Below are 8138 nucleotides of genomic sequence, written 5' to 3' on the forward strand. Positions count from 1 at the left end.
CTGAGATCAGAACGCCGACATTACCTCAGTGAATGTCCATGGAAAATCACTGGCCCATTGGGATCGACAGAAAGTGACAATGAAGAGCCACAGTAGTCATTTATCAAGACATGAGTCAAAAAGTGTGACGCTGGCAAAGCACAGCAGGTCAGGCAGCATCTGAGGAGCCAGAGAGTCGACGCTTCGGGAATGTGAAAGGCTGATGCCCGAAATATCGACTCTCCTGCTCCTCAGATGCTGCCTGACCTGCTCTGCTTTTGCAGCCCCACATGTTTTGACTCAGATCTCCAGCATCTGCAGTCCTCACTTCCTCCCATTCTCGAGACATGGCTTACCTTGGAGTACAAAGGTCTGTTTCAAAGTTTAGGTCAATGTAGCCACTGAACCCCCACATACTTGTGTGAACAACAAGGTTATCCTGATCACACAGGAAAGTCTCCTGGATAATGTGGGGCAAATTCCAATGGGTGCCATGCAGAATGGAGGACGTTAAGGTCATATAGAGAGTGGATGTGCAATCGGATTTCTCAATAAAATGATTAACAAACTACAAAACCACCCGCTCTTCAAAACCCCAGACTGGACCTTTGAAACTGGAATATTTCAAATGTCTCCATCCCGAGGAAAATCCTGCACAGTTTGCTAACGCACTGTCTTTTGGCAACTGTACGTTAATGAGCACGGTCCTGTATATCCAGTACAGAAAGTTAGAGTTTCACATGTCTCTGTAAACAACACATCTTTGTAATATTTTTGATCACAGCAAATGTGTAGATCGATAGATATTTTCTAATCAACCTGTTCCAGTCTTTACACACCACTGGAGCAGATGGGACTTGAATCGGGATCTCCTGGCTCAGAGGTAGGGACGCTACCATTGGGCCTGCGTACTGATGGATTTTGTGTGTATCGAAAGAGGAATGCAATGACAGGCATCCCAAAAAGAAAGGCACCATATCTGCCTAGCACTTTTCACAACCACTGGATGTCTCAGGCCTTCAGGGTTCTTTCTTGAAATGCAGTCTTTATCATAAAATTCCTACAGTGCAGAAGCAGGCCATTCAGCCCATCAAGTCCACACCAACCCTCTGAAGAGCATCCCATCTAGACCTCGTCTACCACCCCCCTCCTCCCCCTCCTCCCCCACTCCCCACCTTATTCCTGTAACTATATGTTTCCCTTGGCTAATCCAACTAAACTACACAACTTTGGACTGTGGAAGGAGAGCAGAACACTCGGAGGAAACACAGACACAGGGAGTCGTGCAGACTTCATACAGACAGTCACGCGAGAGTGGAATCAAACCTGGTGCTATGAGGCAGCTACGCTAACCACTGAGCTACTGTTCCACTGAGATAAACACCATCATTACGACTCTTGCAACAGTCTGCAAATCTCTGGTCTTAATAACCACCCGACATTTAAGCGAAATTGCCCAATATTAAATACAGAGTCCCCAGTACCCACCTGTGCCTGGTTGCTGTGCTGAAACTCTGGATAGGGGATTTGAACCCGGGACCTTCATCCCAAGGTGAGGGTGCTCCCAATATGAGCCACCCCTGATGGAATGTGAATTCACTGGAAGGACCAATGTGAAACTTTCAAAACACTGAGTGATTGCCAGGGTTGGAAGATTTGAGCTATAAGGAGAGGTTGAATTGACTAGGACTATTTTCCCTGGAGCATCAGAGGCTGAGGGGTGACCTTATAGAGGTTTATAAAATCATGAGGGGCAAGGATAGGGCTTATCTCTCCATGCTTCAGGCTCACTGCCTTTATTCCTGATGAAGGGCTTTTGCCCGAAACGTCAATTTCGCTGCTCGTTGGATGCTGCCTGAACTGCTGTGCTCTTCCAGCACCACTAATCCAGTAAATAGACAAGGTCTTTTCCCTGGGGTGGGGGAGCCCAGAACTAGAGGGCATATGTTTAGTGTGAGAGGGGAAAGAGGTGCCAGAGGAAGTGGTGGAGGCTGGTACAATTACAACATTTAAAAGGCATCTGGCTGGGTATATGAATAGGAAGGGTTTGGAGGGATATGCACTGGGTGCTGGCAGGTGGGACTAGATTGGGTTGGGATATATGGTTGGCATTGACAAGTTGGACCCAAGGGTCTGTTTCTGTGCTGTACATCTCTGTGACTCTATGATCATCGCCTCAAGCCAAGGGCTTGGTCCTCACCAACTGAATTGTTCCGACTCTTGCTCCCATCACACAGACCTGTGCAGAAGTTGATCGACCATCTGGGGAAACTCATATCATTTTCAGAGAAAATCCCTGCAATCATCTCAAAAAGAGGACTGAATGGAATTGACTCCTGAATAGGAAGAAACATGACAGCGTTTTGAGGGGAGATTTTGGTTCGAGCAACATAATCGGACCATCCTCGGTGAACCATCCATAATGGCCATTCATTGACTCAGACACAAGACAGATGTGGACTGGGAAGTAGCTGTTATATTGCACATTGGCATATGAACAATCCAATCAGATTGTGCATCTCCTCACACAATCACAAGCCAGTTTATTAAATTGTTTGCTGCTGTTTTTGAAATTATGGGCCTAGTGAGATCTGAACCAGGCTGTCATAACACATCAGGGATATTTCTATCCGATAAGATAAAAACATGTCGCAAAGAAGAGTCATACCAGACTTGAAATGTTTACCCTGTTTCTCTCCCCACAGATCCTGTCAGACTTTGGAATACAAGTAAATCTTGTTCTCACTCAATACCCGCACTGTGTTGGAAAGTAATGCCGGGAACACACCACTGACTAGCCTTTCCTTGAGCTAATTTAGTAGCTTGGGTTTGCAACCAACTGATTAAACAGAGAATTTGGGACAGACTTTATTGTGATAATCATATTTAAACCTGTGAGTGTCAATGATAATACAGCCATATCTGCTTAGGAGTGGCACAGTGGCTCTGTGGTTAGCACTGCTGCCTCACAACACTAGGGACCCAGGTTCGATTCCAGCCTTGGGTGACTGTCTGTGTGATGTTTACACATTCTCCCTGTGTCTATGTGGGTTTTCCCCTCTAATCCAAAGATGTAAAGGTCAGGTGAATTGGCCATGCTGAATTGCCCATAGTGTTAGGTGCGTTAGTCAGAGGGAAATGGGTCTGGGTGGGTTACTCTTCAGAGGGCCGGTGCCGACTTGTTGGGCCAAATGGCCTATTTCCACATTGTAAGGAATCTAATCATATGGGAACAGATTAAAAACAAACACTTAGATAAAGATCTAAATAGCACACACAGTTTGCTCTTCATTGTACAACATGCCGCCTTTAGTCTTTTTTAGTGCCTATGTAGGTTTTTGAACAGGGATCTCGAAAGTGGAGGGAGAGGGTTGGGGGGAGATGCCATGGGCTGAAACTTTGGGATTGTGAGCTCAGAGGTAGCAATATTTTCCATCCAGCCCCTCCTACCTCACTCTCTCGGGTCTTCTGTCCCCATCGCCTGCTGTCACAGACCCTCCCATCTCACTCTCACAGAGTGAGTCATGACAACAGCCCAGCCTCGAGATGGGGTCACAGTGGGAAAGGTTTGGGAAACATTATTCTGGTGTCTACCATTGCATATCCAAATTCTCACCAAATCAGATGCAACTTAATTTCCAAGATCAGTTTGAGATGATCTGAGCACTACCACCCATTGCTTCTGTCTTGTTGTCTAGTTTCTATCTGGTGAAAGGCATTTAGTCCCATTCTCCTGCTCTAGGTGTATTTTATTCAATGTAGCACCATCCCTCAAGTATATAGGAACCATTGTTCACAGCTCAATGTACATTGCTTGGCAGATAACAGGTCATGTTACAACACTCTTGGCACAAAAGAAAATGATTAAAAAGGCTGAAAGAACATTGATTTATATGCCAAGGGGACCAGAATGGACAGGGATAGACTTTATATAAACATACAAAATTGGAGCAAAACTCAGCCATTTTGATCCTCAAACCTACTTCACCATTCCAATAAGGTCATGGTGATCTGTTTGTATTTTGAATCCATCCCACATTTCCAAGCTATAGAGTCATACAGCACAGAAACAGACCCTTCGGTTCAACCAGTCCATGCCCAACATAATCCCAAACTAAACTAGTCCCATCTGCTTACATTTGGCCCATATCTCTCCAAACCTTTCCTATTCATCTATTTATCCATATGTCTTTTAAACTTGTGAACGTACCCACATCCACCACTTCCTGAGGATGTTAATTCCACACACTAAACACTCTCTGTGTTAAAAATATTCGGTGATCGCACATCCACCGTTCCCTGAAGCAGAGAGTGCCAAAGTTGCACAAACTCTTGAGAGAAAAAAAAATTTTCCTCATCGTTGTCCTTGAACTTTGACCATAGTCACTTAATTCGGGACTGACCTACAGACTGACCTACACATGCAAATTGCTCAGACCATTCTTATTCATGACAATCAAATCATCCCTCACTTTTCTAAACTCCAGTGGAAACAGGCCTAGCCTGACCAAACTTTTCTCATATGACAACCCAGTCATTCCAGGTATCTAATAAACCTCCTTTGAATTACTTTTCAATGTACTGACATCCTTCCATACTTAAGGGGACCAAAACAGCGCACATTATTCACGGTGTGTGTCTCACCGATGCCCTGTGTAACTGGAACTGAATGTCCTTACTTTTCAATTCAATTCTTCATGTCATAAAGGATAGCATCCCATTAAATCAGCAGGACAGCACCAGAACATCTCAGCGCTTCAGGGTTCTACACTCCTCCTCTGTTTAAGTAATATCAGCTTTTCCATTCTCCCTGTCATGACTCCCTTGGGTCGTGTACTGGAAATCGAGCCCCTGAAGCCTTCACAAATGTGAAAACTTGATTAAGCCACTGAATTAGCCAATCTACTAAACTCCTGAACTCAGGTTAAAAGAATGTACACACCAGGTTTTTAACCTTAACATAAATTATTTATTGTAATCAAATCATTTTTAAACAATAGCAGGAAAGAACTATGAATTGTCAGCTTATAACTCTATAATTTAAACTGTAACCCATCTTAAGTTCTTACACACAAAAACAGACACATAGGGAGACAAGACAAGACACACGTATTATGGGTAGTGAAGGGAAAAAATGAAAAGAGCACAATTCTGGCACCAGTCTGGGATCACAGATGTTGATTCTTGTTTTCTTTTGGCTTTCTCTCAGCTCCTTCTGATTCTTTGTTGATGATGTGAGGCTGTGGATACATTGATTCTCAGTATTCCACTCACTGATTGAGGACTTGCCCTTTCAGTATCTCTGAAGATGGGCATGTGCCCCTTTCTCTCTCTCCACAAAGGAGTTTGTAGAGACAGCAGTTTACAAGAAAATGACGAGTGAGAACAGTTACAAAGGAAATGTTCTATAGTTCTCCACAAACAATGGAGAGAGAGAGAGAGATTCAAACACTTCCTTTTTGCAAACTAAATACTTCTTTTGATTTGACCAAACAAAAGGTTCTTGAGCCTTGTTCAGGAATCAATCAAAAGCTTGTTACTATGCTGTGTACCCCTGAACACAAACCCAACCAGAAAAATCACTCAAAAGACTGATTCTGGGCAACACTGTCCTGAATATACATTTTAGGTGCAGATTAGTTAGCATTTCCCCACTGCAAGAATAAAAGTCAAATTATAGATACAACTCATAATGAATTCCAGTAACTTGGTTTTAAAACTGCAACAGTGTCTTCTACAGTTTCCTTGTTTCTTGCACAGTTGGAATACCAGATGGGAAAAAGTACTGTTTAGACCAAGTGGTCTTCATCAACCTCCATGTGATGTCTGGATGAAAGACTATTTTAAAAATCTGTTTTATAGAAAACAATATGCAAGACTTCCACCCAATCATCCTCATTCATTCCTTATATAAATCTTAGATATTCTTTACCATATTTCTATAAACCTGTTAACACGGTAGCATCAGTGAACAATCATGCATCGCATGTGTTAAACGTTTCAATGAATGATAGAGGATTATAGTCAGTAAAGATTAATGTTACGTTGCAAACTCGTTGGCATAGATTCCGTAACATTCAATAACCAATAATAATCACAAAGTCTCCTTTCTCCCATATAGCACTTCCTCTGATCTGGGTTAATTCCTTAGAAAAGTACCCATTGGCTTCTTTATTCCTGGTTCATCCTCTTGCAATGAGAATGCACCTAGACCCAAATCACTGGTGTCAGTTGCTATTTTAAAAGGTTTGGTAAATACCGGGCAGGAGAAAGTGAGGACTGCAGATGCTGGAGATCAGAGCTGATAATGTGTTGCTGGAAAAACGCAGCAGGTCAGGCAGCACCTACGGAGCAGGAGAATCGACGTTTCCGGCATGAGCCCTTCTTCAGGAATGAGGAAAGTGTGTCCAGCAGGCTAAGATAAAAGGTAGGGAGGAGGGACTTGGGGGAGGGGCATTGGAAATGTGATAGGTGGGAGGAGGTCAAGGTGAAGGTGATAGGCCGGAGTGGGGGTGGGGGCGGAGAGGTCAGGAAGAAGATTGCAGGTTAGGAAGGCGGTGCTGAGTTCGAGGGATTTGACTGAGACAAGGTGGGGGGAGGGGAAATGAGGAAGCTGGAGAAATCTGAGTTCATCCCTTGTGGTTGGAGGGTTCCCAGGCGGAAGATGAGGCGCTCTTCCTCCAGCCGTCATGTTGCTATGGTCTGGCGATGGAGGAGTCCAAGGACCTGCATGTCCTTGGTGGAGTGGGAGGGGGAGTTGAAGTGTTGAGCCACAGGGTGGTTGGGTTGGTTGGTCCGGGTGTCCCAGAGGTGTTCTCTGAAACGTTCCGCAAGTAGGCGGCCTGTCTCCCCAATATAGAGGAGGCCACATCGGGTGCAGCGGATGCAGTAAATGATGTGTGTGGAGGTGCAGGTGAATTTGTGGCGGATATGGAAGGATCCCTTGGGGTCTTGGAGGGAAGTGGGGGGGGGGGGGGGGGAGGTGTGGGCGCAGGTTTTGCATTTCTTGCGGTTGCAGGGGAAGGTGCCGGGAGTGGAGGTTGGGTTGGTGGGGGGTGTGGACCTGACAAGGGATGCACGGAGGGAGTGGTCTTTTCGGAACGCTGATAGGGGAGGGGAGGGAAATATATCCCTGGTGGTGGGGTCCGTTGTTCAGATTATTTATTAAGATTTCCTTCACTGGAGATCCAAGATGGCGGCAGTCTGAGTGGTCTGCTGTGCTGGGCTCTGTGTCATACCCCTGGGCAAGGTGGACCTTTACCTCTCCCCCCCCCCATTATCAATCACCCCCAGGAGATAAAAGTATTAATTTAAACTCACGGACTATTTGGAGCTGCTGAAATCTGGGACAGTTTTAAGGTCAGGATGAAGCTTGATAAAGGAAAGGGGCATAAAGGAGCATAGCAGATAGGACACTCCCCTACTGTGTCAGGGGTGCCTACAGCCAGTACTCAGTCTCCTGGGACTGCCCCTTTGGATCCAGCAGGACAGCAACACTTCCTATATGAGTTTGCCAAACTCCGAGAGTGGATTCAAGCAGCAGTTGAGCCACTACCTGCCACGCTAAAGAAGCGTGAGCAGGAAATCCAGCTGCTGGAACGAAGACTGAAGGCAGTGGAGGAGAGGACCGTGGCATCGGCGACTGTAGCGGAGATCTCGGGGGGGGGGGAAGGATCCGAACTCTGTAAGACCAGGTTCAGATCCTTCAGGATCAAGTCGGTGACCTAGAAAACAAAAATAAAAAGGAAAAACTTATGGATCGTGGGTCTCCCGTAGCGCGGGGAAGGCGAGGAGCTCATCGGCTTTCTGCAGGGATGGCACCCGAAATTCCTGGGGTTGGAGTCGGAGTCAGGTCTGGTGAATGTGGAGAGGGCCCATCGGATCGCAATGCTCAGGTCCAGGCTGGACCTGCACCCCCGTACAGTTCTATGCAGGCTCCTGTATTGTAGAGGAAAACAGTTAATAGTGGAAACAGCAAGAAGACTGGGAAGAAATTCACGAGCTTTAATGTATAAAGTCTCAAAGATAATGTTTTTTCAGGACTTTTCAGGAGCCCTGATTAAGAAGAAAAGGACATTTGATGATGTCAAAAAAGAATTAAGGGAGGGACCTGAACATTCAATACTCCTTGAGGTACCCAGCCGTGTTGCGTTTCACTC

This window comes from Chiloscyllium punctatum, chromosome 6, assembly GCF_047496795.1.
Source record: "Chiloscyllium punctatum isolate Juve2018m chromosome 6, sChiPun1.3, whole genome shotgun sequence".
NCBI classification, from domain to species: Eukaryota; Metazoa; Chordata; class Chondrichthyes; order Orectolobiformes; family Hemiscylliidae; genus Chiloscyllium; species Chiloscyllium punctatum.